Source organism: Taudactylus pleione, unplaced genomic scaffold (assembly GCF_031769625.1).
Source record: "Taudactylus pleione unplaced genomic scaffold, aTauple2 ptg000050l, whole genome shotgun sequence".
Taxonomy (NCBI): Eukaryota; Metazoa; Chordata; class Amphibia; order Anura; family Myobatrachidae; genus Taudactylus; species Taudactylus pleione.
Window position 1 is genome coordinate 1,403,927 of NW_028284452.1, and position 15,810 is coordinate 1,419,736.

General features: G+C 39.2%; 13 non-coding genes across 13 annotated transcripts; all 13 read left to right on the forward strand.

The window, feature by feature from the left end:
• Positions 1-83: 83 nt before the first annotated feature.
• Positions 84-156, forward strand: TRNAV-AAC (transfer RNA valine (anticodon AAC)). Its single transcript has one exon. It is a non-coding gene; the product is annotated as a tRNA-Val (tRNA).
• Positions 157-913: 757 nt separating this feature from the next.
• On the forward strand, positions 914-986 carry TRNAV-CAC (transfer RNA valine (anticodon CAC)). The gene has a single exon. It is a non-coding gene; the product is annotated as a tRNA-Val (tRNA).
• Positions 987-1,066: 80 nt separating this feature from the next.
• Positions 1,067-1,139, forward strand: TRNAV-CAC (transfer RNA valine (anticodon CAC)). Its single transcript has one exon. It is a non-coding gene; the product is annotated as a tRNA-Val (tRNA).
• Positions 1,140-3,430: 2,291 nt separating this feature from the next.
• Positions 3,431-3,503, forward strand: TRNAV-CAC (transfer RNA valine (anticodon CAC)). The gene has a single exon. It is a non-coding gene; the product is annotated as a tRNA-Val (tRNA).
• Positions 3,504-4,413: 910 nt separating this feature from the next.
• On the forward strand, positions 4,414-4,486 carry TRNAV-AAC (transfer RNA valine (anticodon AAC)). The gene has a single exon. It is a non-coding gene; the product is annotated as a tRNA-Val (tRNA).
• Positions 4,487-5,544: 1,058 nt separating this feature from the next.
• On the forward strand, positions 5,545-5,617 carry TRNAV-CAC (transfer RNA valine (anticodon CAC)). The gene has a single exon. It is a non-coding gene; the product is annotated as a tRNA-Val (tRNA).
• A 2,176-nt stretch (positions 5,618-7,793) lies between these two features.
• Positions 7,794-7,866, forward strand: TRNAV-CAC (transfer RNA valine (anticodon CAC)). The gene has a single exon. It is a non-coding gene; the product is annotated as a tRNA-Val (tRNA).
• An 882-nt stretch (positions 7,867-8,748) lies between these two features.
• Positions 8,749-8,821, forward strand: TRNAV-CAC (transfer RNA valine (anticodon CAC)). The gene has a single exon. It is a non-coding gene; the product is annotated as a tRNA-Val (tRNA).
• Positions 8,822-10,659: 1,838 nt separating this feature from the next.
• Positions 10,660-10,732, forward strand: TRNAV-AAC (transfer RNA valine (anticodon AAC)). Its single transcript has one exon. It is a non-coding gene; the product is annotated as a tRNA-Val (tRNA).
• Positions 10,733-11,789: 1,057 nt separating this feature from the next.
• On the forward strand, positions 11,790-11,862 carry TRNAV-CAC (transfer RNA valine (anticodon CAC)). Its single transcript has one exon. It is a non-coding gene; the product is annotated as a tRNA-Val (tRNA).
• A 1,032-nt stretch (positions 11,863-12,894) lies between these two features.
• On the forward strand, positions 12,895-12,967 carry TRNAV-AAC (transfer RNA valine (anticodon AAC)). Its single transcript has one exon. It is a non-coding gene; the product is annotated as a tRNA-Val (tRNA).
• A 1,224-nt stretch (positions 12,968-14,191) lies between these two features.
• Positions 14,192-14,264, forward strand: TRNAV-CAC (transfer RNA valine (anticodon CAC)). Its single transcript has one exon. It is a non-coding gene; the product is annotated as a tRNA-Val (tRNA).
• An 882-nt stretch (positions 14,265-15,146) lies between these two features.
• Positions 15,147-15,219, forward strand: TRNAV-CAC (transfer RNA valine (anticodon CAC)). The gene has a single exon. It is a non-coding gene; the product is annotated as a tRNA-Val (tRNA).
• Positions 15,220-15,810: the final 591 nt, after the last annotated feature.

Here is a 15,810-nt window from a genome sequence, read left to right on the forward strand (position 1 = left end):
ACATACTTTTACTTTATGATTTTATGAGTATTCTGTTACTATGGATCTTCCAGGTTCAATACTTTTCCAACCCCGCAGAGGCAGTTTCTGTAGTGTAGTGGTTATCACGTTCGCCTAACACGCGAAAGGTCCCCGGTTCGAAACTGGGCAGAAACATTTTTTTTATAAATGATTTTAGGATTTTTCTGTTACTAGTAGTAGAAAAAATATTTTTGAAAGCCCATATGCAAATTGCACTTCCAAGTTTAATTCTTTTCCGTTCCCCAAGAGGCAGTTTCTGTAGTGTAGTGGTTATCACATTCATCTCATATGCGAAAGATCCTCAGTTTGAAAGTGGGCAGAAACATACTTTTACATTATGATTTTAAGAGTATTCTATAACCATGGCTCTTCCAGATTCAATACTTTGCCACTCCACAAGAGGCTGTTTCTGTAGTGTAGTGGTTATTACGTTCGCCTCACACGCGAAAGGTCCCCTGTTTGAAACTGGGCAGAAATTTACTTTTACTTTATGATTTTAAGAGTATTCTGTTACTATGGCTCTTCCCGGTTCAATACTTTTCCAACCCCACAGAGGCAGTTTCTGTAGTGTAGAGGTTATCACTTTCGCCTTACATGTGAAAGGTCCCTATTTTGAAACTGGGCTGAATTTTTTTTTTATTTTGGATTTTTCTGTTACTATTAGCAGAAAAAATATTTTTGAAAGCCCATATGCAAATTGCACTTCCAAGTTTAATTCTTTTCCTTTCCCCAAGAGGCAGTTTTTGTAGTGTAGTGGTTATCACAATCATCTCATATGTGAAAGGTCCTCTGTTTGATAGTGGGCAGAAACATACTTTTACTTTATGATTTTATGAGTTTTCTGTTACTATGGGTCTTCCAGGTTCAATACTTTTCAGTTCCCGCAGAGGCAGTTTCTGTAGTGTAGTGGTTATCACGTTCGCCTCACACGCGAAAGGTCCCCAGTTCGAAACTGGGCAGAAACATACTTTTACTTTATGATTTTATGAGGATTCTGTTACTATGGCTCTTCCAGGTTCAATACTTTTCCGTACCCACAGAGGCAGTTTCTGTAGTGTAGTGGTTATCACGTTCGCCTCACACGCGAAAGGGCCCCAGTTCGAAACTGGGCAGAAACATACTTTTACTTTATGATTTTATGAGGATTCTGTTACTATGGCTCTTCCAGGTTCAATACTTTTCCGTACCCACAGAGGCAGTTTCTGTAGTGTAGTGGTTATCACATTCGCCTCCCACGCGAAAGGTCCTCTGTTTGAAAGTGGGCAGAAACATACTTTTACGTTATGATTTTAAGAGTATTCTGTTACTATGGGTCTTCCAGGTTCAATATTTTTCTGTCCCTGCAGAGGCAGTTTCTGTAGTGAAGTGGTTATCACGTTCGCCTCATACGCGAAAGGTCCCCAGTTCGAAACTGGGCAGAAAAATGCTTTTACGTTATGATTTTAAGAGTATTCTGTTACTATGGCTCTTCCAGGTGCAATACTTTTCCGTTTTTGCAGAGGCAGTTTCTGTAGTGTAGTGGTTATCACGTTCGCCTCACACGCGAAAGGTCCCGATTTCGAAACTGGGCAGAAACATACTTTTACATTATGATTTTAAGAGTATTCTGTTACTATGGCTCTTCCAGGTTCAATACTTTTCCGTCCCCACAGAGGCAGTTTCTGTAGTGTAGTGGTTATCACATTCGCCTCACACGCGAAAGGTCCCCAGTTTGAAAGTGGGCAAAAACATACTTTTACTTTATGATTTTATGAGGATTCTTTTACTATGGGTCTTCCAGGTTCAATACTTTTCTGTCCCTGCAGAGGCAGTTTCTGTAGTGTAGTGGTTATCACGTTCGCCTCACACGCGAAAGGTACCCAGTTTGAAACTGGGCAGAACCTTTATTTTTATTTATGATTTTAGGATTTTTCTGTTACTATTAGCAGAAAAAATATTTTTGAAAGCCCATATGCAAATTGCACTTCCGAGTTTAATTCTTTTCAGTTCTCCAAGAGGCAGTTTTTGTAGTGTAGTGGTTATCATATTCATCTCATATGCGAAAGGTCCCCAGTTTGAAAGTGGGCAGAAACATACTCTTACGTTATGATTTTAAGAGTATTCTGTTACTATGGGTCTTCCAGGTTCAATATTTTTCTGGCCCTGCAGAGGCAGTTTCTGTAGTGTAGTGGTTATCACGTTCACCTCACACGCGAAAGGTCCCCAGTTCGAAACTGGGCAGAAAAATACTTTTACGCTATGATTTTAAGAGTATTCTGTTACTATGGCTCTTCCAGGTTCAATACTTTTCCGTCCTCGCAGAAGCAGTTTCTGTAGTGTAGTGGTTATCACATCCACCTCACACGCGAAAGGTCCCCTGTTCGAAACTAGGCAGAAACATACTTTTACGTTATGATTTTAATTCTGTTACTATGGCTCTTCTAGGTGCAATACTTTTCCGTTGTTGCAGAGGCAGTTTCTGTAGTGTAGTGGTTATCACGTTCGCCTCACACGCGAAAGGTCCCCATTTCGAAACAGGGCAGAAAAATACTTTTACATTTGGATTTTAAGAGTATTCTGTTACTATGGCTCTTCCAGGTTCAATACTTTTCCGTCCCCACAGAGGCAGTTTCTGTAGTGTAGTGGTTATCACATTCGCCTAACACGCGAAAGGTCCCCAGTTTGAAAGTGGGCAAAAACATACTTTTACTTTATGATTTTATGAGGATTCTTTTACTATGGGTCTTCCAGGTTCAATACTTTTCTGTCCCCGCAGAGGCAGTTTCTGTAGTGTAGTGGTTATCACATTCGCCTCACACGCGAAAGGTCCCCAGTTTGAAAGTGGGCAAAAACATACTTTTACTTTATGATTTTATGAGGATTCTTTTACTATGGGTCTTCCAGGTTCAATACTATTCTGTCCCTGCAGAGGCAGTTTCTGTAGTGTAGTGGTTATCACATTCGCCTCACACACGAAAGGTACCCAGTTTGAAACTGGGCAGATCCTTTTTTTTTATTTATGATTTTAGGATTTTTCTGTTACTATTAGCAGAAAAAATATTTTTGAAAGCCCATATCCAAATTGCACTTCCAAGTTTAATTCTTTTAAGTTCTCCAAGAGGCAGTTTTTGTAGTGTAGTGGTTATCATATTCATCTCATATGCGAAAGGTCCTCAGTTTGAAAGTAGTCAGAAACATACTTTTACTTTATGATTTTATTAGTATTCTGTTACTATGGCTCTTCCAGTTTCAATACTTTTCCGTTGGCACAGACGCAGTTTCTGTAGTGTAGTGGTTATCACGTTCGCCTAACACGCAAAAAGTTCCCAGTGTGAAACTTGGCAGAAACTTACTTTTACGTTATGATTTTAAGAGTATTCTGTTACTATGGGTCTTCCAGGTTCAATATTTTTCCGTCCCTGCAGAGGCAGTTTCTGTAGTGTAGTGGTTATCACGTTCGCCTCACACACGAAAGGTCCCCAGTTCGAAACTGGGCAGAAACATACTTTTTCGTTATGATTTTAAGAGTATTCTGTTACTATAGCTCTTCCAGGTTCATTACTTTTCCGTACCCACAGAGGCAGTTTCTGTAGTGTAGTGGTTATCACATTCGCCAAACAAGCAAAAGGTCCCCAGTTTGAAAGTGGGCAGAAACATTTTTTTTATTTATGATTTTAGGATTTTTCTGTTACTAGTAGCAGAAAAAATATTTTTGAAAGCCCATATGCAAATTGCACTTCCAAGTTTAATTCTTTTCCGCTCCCCAAGAGGCAGTTTCTGTAGTGTAGTGGTTATCACGTTCATCTCATATGCGAAAGATCCTCAGTTTGAAAGTGGGCAGAAACATACTTTTACATTATGATTTTAAGAGTATTCTATAACCATGGCTCTTCCAGGTTCAATACTTTGCCACTCCACAAGAGGCTGTTTCTGTAGTGTAGTGGTTATCACGTTCGCCTCACACGCGAAAGGTCCCCTGTTTGAAACTGGGCAGAAATTTACTTTTACTTTATGATTTTAAGAGTATTCTGTTACTATGGCTCTTCCCGGTTCAATACTTTTCCAACCCCACAGAGGCAGTTTCTGTAGTGTAGAGGTTATCACTTTCGCCTTACACGTGAAAGGTCCCTATTTTGAAACTGGGCTGAATTTTTTTTTTATTTTGGATTTTTCTGTTACTATTAGCAGAAAAAATATTTTTGAAAGCCCATATGGAAATTGCACATCCAAGTTTAATTCTTTTCCTTTCCCCAAGAGGCAGTTTTTGTAGTGTAGTGGTTATCACAATCATCTCATATGTGAAAGGTCCTCTGTTTGATAGTGGGCAGAAACATACTTTTACTTTATGATTTTATGAGGATTCTGTTACTATGGATCTTCCAGGTTCAATACTTTTCAAACCCCGCAGAGGCAGTTTCTGTAGTGTAGTGGTTATCACGTTCGCCTAACACGCGAAAGGTCCCCAGTTCGGAACTAGGCAGAAACATTTTTTTTATTTATGATTTTAGGATTTTTCTGTTACTAGTAGCAGAAAAAATATTTTTGAAAGCCCATATGCAAATTGCACTTCCAAGTTTAATTCTTTTCCGTTCCCCAAGAGGCAGTTTTCGTAGTGTAGTGGTTATCACGTTCATCTCATATGCGAAAGATCCTCAGTTTGAAAGTGGGCAGAAACATACTTTTACATTATGATTTTAAGAGTATTCTATAACCATGGCTCTTCCAGGTTCAATACTTTGCCACTCCACAAGAGGCTGTTTCTGTAGTGTAGTGGTTATCACTTTCGCCTTACACGTGAAAGGTCCCTATTTTGAAACTGGGCTAAATTTTTTTTTTGTTTTGGATTTTTCTGTTACTATTAGCAGAAAAAATATTTTTGAAAGCCCATATGCAAATTGCACATCCAAGTTTAATTCTTTTCCTTTCCCAAAGAGGCAGTTTTTGTAGTGTAGTGGTTATCACAATCATCTCATATGTGAAAGGTCCTCTGTTTGATAGTGAGCAGAAACATACTTTTACTTTATGATTTTATGAGGATTCTGTTACTATGGCTCTTCCAGGTTCAATACTTTTCCGTACCCGCAGAGGCAGTTTCTGTAGTGTAGTGGTTATCACATTCGCCTCCCACGCGAAAGGTCCCCAGTTTGAAAGTGGGCAGAAACATACTTTTACGTTATGATTTTAAGAGTATTCTGTTACTATGGGTCTTCCAGGTTCAAAATTTTTCCGTCCCTGCAGAGGCAGTTTCTGTAGTGTAGTGGTTATCACGTTTGCCTCACACGCGAAAGGTCCCCAGTTCGAAACTGGGCAGAAAAATACTTTTACGTTATGATTTTAAGAGTATTCTGTTACTATGGCTCTTCCAGGTTCAATACTTTTCCGTCCTCGCAGAAGCAGTTTCTGTAGTGTAGTGGTTATCACGTTCACCTCACACGCGAAAGGTCCCCTGTTTGAAATTAGGCAGAAACATACTTTTACGTTATGATGTTAATTCTGTTACTATGGCTCTTCCAGGTGCAATACTTTCCCGTTTTTGCAGAGGCAGTTTCTGTAGTGTAGTGGTTATCACGTTCGCCTCACACGCGAAAGGTCCCCATTTCGAAACTGGGCAGAAACATACTTTTACATTATGATTTTAACAGTATTCTGTTACTATGGCCCTTCCAGGTTCAATACTTTTCTGTCCCCACAGAGGCAGTTTCTGTAGTGTAGTGGTTATCACATTCGCCTAACACGCGAAAGGTCCCCAGTTTGAAAGTGGGCAAAAACATACTTTTACTTTATGATTTATGAGGATTCTTTTACTATGGGTCTTCCAGGTTCAATACTTTTCTGTCCCCGCAGAGGCAGTTTCTGTAGTGTAGTGGTTATCACGTTCGCCTCACACGCGAAAAGTCCCCAGTTTGAAAGTGGGCAAAAACATACTTTTACTTTATGATTTTATGAGGATTCTTTTACTATGGGTCTTCCAGTTCAATACTTTACTGTCCTTCAGAGGCAGTTTCTGTAGTGTAGTGGTTATCACGTTCGCCTCACACGCGAAAGGTCCCCAGTTTGAAAGTGGGCAGAACCTTTTTTTTTATTTTTGATTTTAGGATTTTTCTGTTACTATTAGCAGAAAAAATATTTTTGAAAGCCCATATGCAAATTGCACTTCCGAGTTTAATTCTTTTCAGTTCTCCAAGAGGCAGTTTTTGTAGTGTAATGGTTATCATATTCATCTCATATTCGAAAGGTCCTCAGTTTGAAAGTAGGCAGAAACATACTTTTACTTTATGATTTTATTAGTATTCTGTTACTATAACTCTTCCAGTTTCAATACTTTTCCGTTGGCACAGACGCAGTTTCTGTAGTGTAGTGGTTATCACGTTCGCCTAACACGCAAAAAGTTCCCAGTTTGAAACTGGGCAGAAACATACTTTTACGTTATGATTTTAAGAGTATTCTGTTACTATGGCTCTTCCAGGTTCATTACTTTTCCGTACCCACAGAGGCAGTTTCTGTAGTGTAGTGGTTATCACATTCGCCAAACAAGCAAAAGGTCCCCAGTTTGAAAGTGGGCAGAAAAATACTTCTACTTTATGTTTTTATGAGGATACTGTTACTATGGGTCTTCCAGGTTCAATACTTTTCCAACCCCACAGAGGCAGTTTCTGTAGTGTAGTGGTTATCACGTTCGCCTAACTCTCGAAAGGTCCCCAGTTTGAAACTGGGCAGAAACATTTTTTTTATTTATGATTTTATGATTTTTCTGTTACTAGTAGCAGAAAAAATATTTTTGAAAGCCCATATGCAAATTGCACTTCCAAGTTTAATTCTTTTCTGTTCCCCAAGAGGCTGTTTCTGTAGTGTAGTGGTTATCACGTTCGCCTCACACGCGAAAGGTCCCCTGTTTGAAACTGGGCAGAAATTTACTTTTACTTTATGATTTTAAGAGTTTTCTGTTACTATGGCTCTTCCCGGTTCAATACTTTTCCAACCCCACAGATGCAGTTTCTGTAGTGTAGTGGTTATCACTTTCGCCTTACACGTGAAAGGTCCCTTTTTTGAAACTGGGCAGAATTTTTTTTTAATTTTGGATTTTTCTGTTACTATTAGCAGAAAACATATTTTTGAAAGCCCATATGCAAATTGCACATCCAAGTTTAATTCTTTTCCTTTCCCCAAGAGGCAGTTTTTGTAGTGTAGTGGTTATCACAATCATCTCATATGCGAAAGGTCCTCTGTTTGATTGTGGGCAGAAACATACTTTTACTTTATGATTTTATGAGGATTCTGTTACTATGGCTCTTCCAGGTTCAATACTTTTCCGTACCCACAGAGGCAGTTTCTGTAGTGTAGTGGTTATCACATTCGCCTCCCACGCGAAAGGTCCCCAGTTTGAAAGTGGGCAGAAACATACTTTTACGTTATGATTTTAAGAGTATTCTGTTACTATGGCTCTTCCAGGTTCAATACTTTTCCGTTCTCGCAGAAGCAGTTTCTGTAGTGTAGTGGTTATCACGTTCGCCTCATACGCGAAAGGTCCCCAGTTCGAAACTGCCCAGAAAAACTGGGCAGAAAAATACTTTTACGTTATGATTTTAAGAGTATTCTGTTACTATGGCTCTTCCAGGTTCAATACTTTTCCGTCCTCGCAGAAGCAGTTTCTGTAGTGTAGTGGTTATCACGTTCACCTCACACGCGAAAGGTCCCCTGTTAGAAACTAGGCAGAAACATACTTTTTCGTTATGATTTTAATTCTGTTACTATGGCTCTTCCAGGTGCAATACTTTTCCGTTTTTGCAGAGGCAGTTTCTGTAGTGTAGTGGTTATCACGTTCGCCTCACACGCGAAAGGTCCCCATTTCGAAACTGGGCAGAAACATACTTTTACATTATGATTTTAAGAGTATTCTGTTACTATGGCTCTTCCAGGTTCAATACTTTTCCGTCCCCACAGAGGCAGTTTCTGTAGTGTAGTGGTTATCACATTCGCCTAACACGCGAAAGGTCCCCAGTTTGAAAGTGGGCAAAAACATACTTTTACTTTATGATTTTATGAGGATTCTTTTACTATGGGTCTTCCAGGTTCAATACTTTTCTGTCCCCGCAGATGCAGTTTCTGTAGTGTAGTGGTTATCACATTCGCCTCACACGCGAAAGGTCCCCAGTTTGAAAGTGGGCAAAAACATACTTTTACTTTATGATTTTATGAGGATTCTTTTACTATGGGTCTTCCAGGTTCAATACTTTTCTGTCCCAGCAGAGGCAGTTTCTGTAGTGTAGTGGTTATCACGTTCGCCTCACACGCGAAAGGTCCCCAGTTTGAAACTGGACAGAACCTTTATTTTTATTTATGATTTTAGGATTTTTCTGTTACTATTAGCAGAAAAAATATTTTTGAAAGCCCATATGCAAATTGCACTTCCGAGTTTAATTCTTTTCAGTTCTCCAAGAGGCAGTTTTTGTAGTGTAGTGGTTATCATATTCATCTCATATGCGAAAGGTCCTCAGTTTGAAAGTAGGCAGAAACATACTTTTACTTTATGATTTTATTAGTATTCTGTTACTATGGCTCTTCCAGTTTCAATACTTTTCCGTTGGCACAGACGCAGTTTCTGTAGTGAAGTGGTTATCACATTCGCCTCCCACGCAAAAGGTCCCCAGTTTGAAAGTGGGCAGAAACATACTTTTACGTTATGATTTTAAGAGTATTCTGTTACTATGGGTCTTCCAGGTTCAATATTTTTCTGTCCCTGCAGAGGCAGTTTCTGTAGTGTAGTGGTTATCATGTTCGCCTCACACGCGAAAGGTCCCCAGTTCGAAACTGGGCAGAAAAATAGTATTCTGTTACTATGGCTCTTCCAGGTTCAATACTTTTCCGTCCTCGCAGAAGCAGTTTCTGTAGTGTAGTGGTTATCACATTCTCCTCACACGCGAAAGGTCCCCTGTTCGAAACTAGGCAGAAACATACTTTTACGTTATGATTTTAATTCTGTTACTATGGCTCTTCTAGGTGCAATACTTTTCCGTTTTTGCAGAGGCAGTTTCTGTAGTGTAGTGGTTATCACGTTCGCCTCACACGTGAAGGGTCCCCATTTCGAAACTGGGCAGAAACATACTTTTACATTATGATTTTAAGAGTATTCTGTTACTATGGCTCTTCCAGGTTCAATACTTTTCCGTCCCCACAGAGGCAGTTTCTGTAGTGTAGTGGTTATCACATTCGCCTAACATGCGAAAGATCCCCAGTTTGAAAGTGGGCAAAAACATACTTTTACTTTATGATTTTATGAGGATTCTTTTACTATGGGTCTTCCAGGTTCAATACTTTTCTGTCCCCGCAGAGGCAGTTTCTGTAGTGTAGTGGTTATCACATTCGCCTCACACGCGAAAGGTCCCCAGTTTGAAAGTGGGCAAAAACATACTTTTACTTTATGATTTTATGAGGATTCTTTTACTATGGGTCTTTCAGGTTCAATACTATTCTGTCTCTGCAGAGGCAGTTTCTGTAGTGTAGTGGTTATCACGTTCGCCTCACACGCGAAAGGTCCCCAGTTTGAAACTGGGCAGATCCTTTTTTTTTATTTATGATTTTAGGATTTTTCTGTTACTATTAGCAGAAAAAATATTTTTGAAAGCCCATATCCAAATTGCACTTCCAAGTTTAATTCTTTTAAGTTCTCCAAGAGGCAGTTTTTGTAGTGTAGTGGTTATCATATTCATCTCATATGCGAAAGGTCCTCAGTTTGAAAGTAGTCAGAAACATACTTTTACTTTATGATTTTATTAGTATTCTGTTACTATGGCTCTTCCAGTTTCAATACTTTTCCGTTGGCACAGACGCAGTTTCTGTAGTGTAGTGGTTATCACGTTCGCCTAACACGCAAAAAGTTCCCAGTGTGAAACTTGGCAGAAACTTACTTTTACGTTATGATTTTAAGAGTATTCTGTTACTATGGGTCTTCCAGGTTCAATATTTTTCCATCCCTGCAGAGGCAGTTTCTGTAGTGTAGTGGTTATCACGTTCGCCTCACACGCGAAAGGTCCCCTGTTTGAAACTGGGCAGAAATAAACTTTTACTTTATGATTTTAAGAGTATTCTGTTACTATGGCTCTTCCCGGTTCAATACTTTTCCAACCCCACAGAGGCAGTTTCTGTAGTGTAGAGGTTATCACTTTCGCCTTACACGTGAAAGGTCCCTATTTTGAAACTGGGCTGAATTTTTTTTTTATTTTGGATTTTTCTGTTACTATTAGCAGAAAAAATATTTTTGAAAGCCCATATGCAAATTGCACATCCAAGTTTAATTCTTTTCCTTTCCCCAAGAGGCAGTTTTTGTAGTGTAGTGGTTATCACGTTCGCCTAACACGCGAAAGGTCCCCAGATCGGAACTAGGCAGAAACATTTTTTTTATTTATGATTTTAGGATTTTTCTGTTAGTAGTAGCAGAAAAAATATTTTTGAAAGCCCATATGCAAATTGCACTTCCAAGTTTAATTCTTTTCCGTTCCCCAAGAGGCAGTTTTCGTAGTGTAGTGGTTATCACGTTCATCTCATATGCGATAGGTCCTCAGTTTGAAAGTAGGCAGAAACATACTTTTACTTTATGATTTTATGAGTATTCTGTTACTATGGATCTTCCAGGTTCAATACTTTTCCAACCCCGCAGAGACAGTTTCTGTAGTGTAGTGGTTATCACGTTCGCCTAACACGCGAAAGGTCCCCAGTTCGAAACTGGGCAGAAACATTTTTTTTATTTATGATTTAAGGATTTTTCTGTTACTAGTAGCAGAAAAAATATTTTTGAAAGCCCATATGCAAATTGCACTTCCAAGTTTAATTCTTTTCCGTTCCCCAAGAGGCAGTTTTCGTAGTGTAGTGGTTATCACGTTCATCTCATATGCGAAAGATCCTCAGTTTGAAAGTGGGCAGAAACATACTTTTACATTATGATTTTAAGAGTATTCTATAACCATGGCTCTTCCAGGTTCAATACTTTGCCACTCCACAAGAGGCTGTTTCTGTAGTGTAGTGGTTATCACTTTCGCCTTACACGTGAAAGGTCCCTATTTTGAAACTGGGCTAAATTTTTTTTTGTTTTGGATTTTTCTGTTACTATTAGCAGAAAAAATATTTTTGAAAGCCCATATGCAAATTGCACATCCAAGTTTAATTCTTTTCCTTTCCCAAAGAGGCAGTTTTTATAGTGTAGTGGTTATCACAATCATCTCATATGTGAAAGGTCCTCTGTTTGATAGTGAGCAGAAACATACTTTTACTTTATGATTTTATGAGGATTCTGTTACTATGGCTCTTCCAGGTTCAATACTTTTCCGTACCCGCAGAGGCAGTTTCTGTAGTGTAGTGGTTATCACATTCGCCTCCCACGCGAAAGGTCCCCAGTTTGAAAGTGGGCAGAAACATACTTTTACGTTATGATTTTAAGAGTATTCTGTTACTATGGGTCTTCCAGGTTCAAAATTTTTCCGTCCCTGCTGAGGCAGTTTCTGTAGTGTAGTGGTTATCACGTTTGCCTCACACGCGAAAGGTCCCCAGTTCGAAACTGGGCAGAAAAATACTTTTACGTTATGATTTTAAGAGTATTCTGTTACTATGGCTCTTCCAGGTTCAATACTTTTCCGTCCTCGCAGAAGCAGTTTCTGTAGTGTAGTGGTTATCACGCTCACCTCACACGCGAAAGGTCCCCTGTTTGAAACTAGGCAGAAACATACTTTTACGTTATGATGTTAATTCTGTTACTATGGCTCTTCCAGGTGCAATACTTTTCCGTTTTTGCAGAGGCAGTTTCTGTAGTGTAGTGGTTATCACGTTCGCCTCACACGCGAAAGGTCCCCATTTCGAAACTGGGCAGAAACATACTTTTACATTATGATTTTAACAGTATTCTGTTACTATGGCTCTTCCAGGTTCAATACTTTTCCATCCCCACAGAGGCAGTTTCTGTAGTGTAGTGGTTATCACATTCGCCTAACACGCGAAAGGTCCCCAGTTTGAAAGTGGGCAAAAACATACTTTTACTTTATGATTTATGAGGATTCTTTTACTATGGGTCTTCCAGGTTCAATACTTTTCTGTCCCCGCAGAGGCAGTTTCTGTAGTGTAGTGGTTATCACGTTCGCCTCACACGCGAAAAGTCCCCAGTTTGAAAGTGGGCAAAAACATACTTTTACTTTATGATTTTATGAGGATTCTTTTACTATGGGTCTTCCAGTTCAATACTTTACTGTCCTTCAGAGGCAGTTTCTGTAGTGTAGTGGTTATCACGTTCGCCTCACACGCGAAAGGTCCCCAGTTTGAAAGTGGGCAGAACCTTTTTTTTTATTTATGATTTTAGGATTTTTCTGTTACTATTAGCAGAAAAAATATTTTTGAAAGCCCATATGCAAATTGCACTTCCGAGTTTAATTCTTTTCAGTTCTCCAAGAGGCAGTTTTTGTAGTGTAATGGTTATCATATTCATCTCATATTCGAAAGGTCCTCAGTTTGAAAGTAGGCAGAAACATACTTTTACTTTATGATTTTATTAGTATTCTGTTACTATGGCTCTTCCAGTTTCAATACTTTTCCGTTGGCACAGACGCAGTTTCTGTAGTGTAGTGGATATCACGTTCGCCTAACACGCAAAAAGTTCCCAGTTTGAAACTGGGCAGAAACATACTTTTATGTTATGATTTTAAGAGTATTCTGTTACTATGGCTCTTCCAGGTTCATTACTTTTCCGTACCCACAGAGGCAGTTTCTGTAGTGTAGTGGTTATCACATTCGCCAAACAAGCAAAATGTCCCCAGTTTGAAAGTGGGCAGAAAAATACTTCTACTTTATGTTTTTATGAGGATACTGTTACTATGGGTCTTCCAGGTTCAATACTTTTCCAACCCCACAGAGGCAGTTTCTGTAGTGTAGTGGTTATCACATTCGCCTAACACGCGAAAGGTCCCCAGTTTGAAACTGGGCAGAAACATTTTTTTTATTTATGATTTTATGATTTTTCTGTTACTAGTAGCAGAAAAAATATTTTTGAAAGCCCATATGCAAATTGCACTTCCAAGTTTAATTCTTTTCTGTTCCCCAAGAGGCAGTTTTCGTAGTGTAGTGGTTATCATGTTCATCTCATATGCGAAAGGTCCTCAGTTTGAAAGTAGGCAGAAACATACTTTTACTTTATGATTTTATGAGTATTCTATAACCATGGCTCTTCCAGGTTCAATACTTTGCCACTCCTCAAGAGGCTGTTTCTGTAGTGTAGTGGTTATCACGTTCGCCTCACACGCGAAAGGTCCCCTGTTTGAAACTGGGCAGAAATTTACTTTTACTTTATGATTTTAAGAGTATTCTGTTACTATGGCTCTTCCCGGTTCAATACTTTTCCAACCCCACAGATGCAGTTTCTGTAGTGTAGTGGTTATCACTTTCGCCTTACACGTGAAAGGTCCCTTTTTTGAAACTGGGCAGAATTTTTTTTTAATTTTGGATTTTTCTGTTACTATTAGCAGAAAAAATATTTTTGAAAGCCCATATGCAAATTGCACATCCAAGTTTAATTCTTTTCCTTTCCCCAAGAGGCAGTTTTTGTAGTGTAGTGGTTATCACAATCATCTCATATGCGAAAGGTCCTCTGTTTGATTGTGGGCAGAAACATACTTTTACTTTATGATTTTATGAGGATTCTGTTACTATGGCTCTTCCAGGTTCAATACTTTTCCGTACCCACAGAGGCAGTTTCTGTAGTGTAGTGGTTATCACATTCGCCTCCCACGCGAAAGGTCCCCAGTTTGAAAGTGGGCAGAAACATACTTTTACGTTATGATTTTAAGAGTATTCCGTTACTATGGCTCTTCCAGGTTCAATACTTTTCCGTTCTCGCAGAAGCAGTTTCTGTAGTGTAGTGGTTATCACGTTCGCCTCATACGCGAAAGGTCCCCAGTTCGAAACTGCCCAGAAAAACTGGGCAGAAAAATACTTTTACGTTATGATTTTAAGAGTATTCTGTTACTATGGCTCTTCCAGGTTCAATACTTTTCCGTCCTCGCAGAAGCAGTTTCTGTAGTGTAGTGGTTATCACGTTCACCTCACACGCGAAAGGTCCCCTGTTAGAAACTAGGCAGAAACATACTTTTTCGTTATGATTTTAATTCTGTTACTATGGCTCTTCCAGGTGCAATACTTTTCCGTTTTTGCAGAGGCAGTTTCTGTAGTGTAGTGGTTATCACGTTCGCCTCACACGCGAAAGGTCCCCATTTCGAAACTGGGCAGAAACATACTTTTACATTATGATTTTAAGAGTATTCTGTTACTATGGCTCTTCCAGGTTCAATACTTTTCCGTCCCCACAGAGGCAGTTTCTGTAGTGTAGTGGTTATCACATTCGCCTAACATGCGAAAGGTCCCCAGTTTGAAAGTGGGCAAAAACATACTTTTACTTTATGATTTTATGAGGATTCTTTTACTATGGGTCTTCCAGGTTCAATACTTTTCTGTCCCCGCAGAGGCAGTTTCTGTAGTGTAGTGGTTATCACATTCGCCTCACACGCGAAAGGTCCCCAGTTTGAAAGTGGGCAAAAACATACTTTTACTTTATGATTTTATGAGGATTCTTTTACTATGGGTCTTCCAGGTTCAATACTATTCTGTCTCTGCAGAGGCAGTTTCTGTAGTGTAGTGGTTATCACGTTCAACTCACACGCGAAAGGTCCCCAGTTTGAAACTGGGCAGATCCTTTTTTTTTATTTATGATTTTAGGATTTTTCTGTTACTATTAGCAGAAAAAATATTTTTGAAAGCCCATATCCAAATTGCACTTCCAAGTTTAATTCTTTTAAGTTCTCCAAGAGGCAGTTTTTGTAGTGTAGTGGTTATCATATTCATCTCATATGCGAAAGGTCCTCAGTTTGAAAGTAGTCAGAAACATACTTTTACTTTATGATTTTATTAGTATTCTGTTACTATGGCTCTTCCAGTTTCAATACTTTTCCGTTGGCACAGACGCAGTTTCTGTAGTGTAGTGGTTATCACGTTCGCCTAACACGCAAAAAGTTCCCAGTGTGAAACTTGGCAGAAACTTACTTTTACGTTATGATTTTAAGAGTATTCTGTTACTATGGGTCTTCCAGGTTCAATATTTTTCCGTCCCTGCAGAGCCAGTTTCTGTAGTGTAGTGGTTATCACGTTCGCCTCACACACGAAAGGTCCCCAGTTCAAAACTGGGCAGAAACATACTTTTTCGTTATGATTTTAAGAGTATTCTGTTACTATGGCTCTTCCAGGTTCATTACTTTTCCGTACCCACAGAGGCAGTTTCTGTAGTGTAGTGGTTATCACATTCGCCAAACAAGCAAAAGGTCCCCAGTTTGAAAGTGGGCAGAAACATTTTTTTTATTTATGATTTTAGGATTTTTCTGTTACTAGTAGCAGAAAAAATATTTTTGAAAGCCCATATGCAAATTGCACTTCCAAGTTTAATTCTTTTCCGTTCCCCAAGAGGCAGTTTCTGTAGTGTAGTGGTTATCACGTTCATCTCATATGCGAAAGATCCTCAGTTTGAAAGTGGGCAGAAACATACTTTTACATTATGATTTTAAGAGTATTCTATAACCATGGCTCTTCCAGGTTCAATACTTTGCCACTCCACAAGAGGCTGTTTCTGTAGTGTAGTGGTTATCACGTTCGCCTCACACGCGAAAGGTCCCCTGTTTGAAACTGGGCAGAAATTTACTTTTACTTTATGATTTTAAGAGTATTCTGTTACTATGGCTCTTCCAGGTTCATTACTTTTCCGTACCCACAGAGGCAGTTTCTGTAGTGTAG